Below are 1,452 nucleotides of genomic sequence, written 5' to 3'. Positions count from 1 at the left end.
CTCAGCAGGGTGTCCTCGCTGTCCTTTGTCCCTCGTGGGGGTGTCCTGGCAAGTGGCATTTGGGCTTGTGCTGGGATGTTGCTGACCTGCCCACACCGCTGCTGCCAGCGCGTCCGCTCTTACAGCCCCTCTCCTGCCCTTTGTCCCTGCTCCTTCTCCCGCATTTCATCGTTCCTGTTCATTCTCCATTCAGGCCAATCCTGACATTTCTGTGTGGATTCCCTGGCAGTGAGTGCGTTAAATGGGGTGGTGGCACCATGGCTCTTGCAGAGAGACATCACGGTCTGCAAATCTGACGGTGTTTTGGGAAGGTCTTGTGAGTGAAGAAGGCCCGAAGGGTTTGATAGGCTTGATTTTCCATGGCTTTCTGACACTGTCTCTCACRGGAAGCTTTGAAAGCTCCTGCACTGTCCAAAGGCGAGAGAGAAGACCTCTTAGGTTAGAACTCCTGAGGTCTTTAGGCTATGTGCTGTTCAACGTGTTCATAAATGAGCTGTAAAAGTGAGTTCAAAAGCTTCCTGGCAATGCGTATTTATTTAAGGAAGTGGAACCCGATTGTCAAACCAGATCTTACAATGCTGAGTAACTGGCAATGTAATGAGAGATGGAGCTCTTTTATTAAACACAAAGCATTGAGAAAAAACAGCCCTGCTGAACTACCCGGGGACAGGCTCTGAATTTCCTTTACCAGCAATGAAAGAGGTCGGGAGTCCCTGTGGACAACCCTTCCCCAGACACCAGTTCTGTGCGCGGCAGCAGGCAAAAACACTGATGCAGTGCTGCAAAACAGAACGGGACAAGGAGCAATCTGGAAAACAGTGTTGCTGCCCTAAAAATGCACTGCACATCGGCACGCTGGCTGCTCCTGGCAGCGCCGAGCCCCTTTCTGTGAGGGGTATTGCAGAGCTGGACGCTGCTTGGCGGTGGAGAACAACCTTGGTAGCACTTCTGGGATGTGCTCAGGAAAGGAATGACCGAGTATCCCTTATACCGCTTGGAAAAGATCTGCCACGTGCGAGGTTCAACGTATAAGTGAGCGCRGAAAACCAGCCCAGACACGTCCAAAAATGGAGGTTTTACAAGGTGGCATTAAGCACAACGGCACAGATATAATTTGCAGTTCAGGAAGTCCCTGGGCCCTCAGAGCTAGGACTTGGCAGAGAGCAGCAGGGAGCTGCTTTGCTCCTGAGCTCTTTCCTAAGCACACGCTGCACGACACGAGAAGAGAAGGCTGAGGGCAGATCTGATCAACAYCCGAGGGGAGGATGGAGGCAGGAAGGGGCCAMGCTCTTGTGGGTGGTGGCCAGGGGCAGGCCAAGGGGCAGTGGGTGCAGGTTGGAGGCCGGGCAGCTCCATGTGGCCGTGGGGAAGAACTTGTTTGGTGGGAGGGTGCCCGAGCCCTGGTTGAGGCTGCCCAGGGAGGCTGCGGAGGCTCCTGCTCTGGAGACCTTC

At 54.0% G+C, this 1,452-nt stretch overlaps 1 protein-coding gene and 1 long non-coding RNA gene across 2 annotated transcripts in view; both read left to right on the top strand.

Moving 5' to 3' along the window:
• Window positions 1-1,452, top strand: part of DNHD1 (dynein heavy chain domain 1) — a gene marked incomplete at its 5' end in the record, with an annotated part of 50,046 nt that overhangs the window by 16,167 nt on the left and 32,427 nt on the right. The gene's annotated exons all lie outside the window — the stretch shown is intronic.
• LOC112955767 overlaps window positions 1-1,452 on the top strand; it is a 4,447-nt gene that overhangs the window by 2,181 nt on the left and 814 nt on the right. The gene's annotated exons all lie outside the window — the stretch shown is intronic.

This window comes from Nothoprocta perdicaria, unplaced genomic scaffold (genome assembly GCF_003342845.1).
Source record: "Nothoprocta perdicaria isolate Ctin4 unplaced genomic scaffold, notPer1 scaffold_594, whole genome shotgun sequence".
Classification (NCBI taxonomy): domain Eukaryota; kingdom Metazoa; phylum Chordata; class Aves; order Tinamiformes; family Tinamidae; genus Nothoprocta; species Nothoprocta perdicaria.
This window is presented reverse-complemented; position numbering and strand designations above follow the sequence as displayed.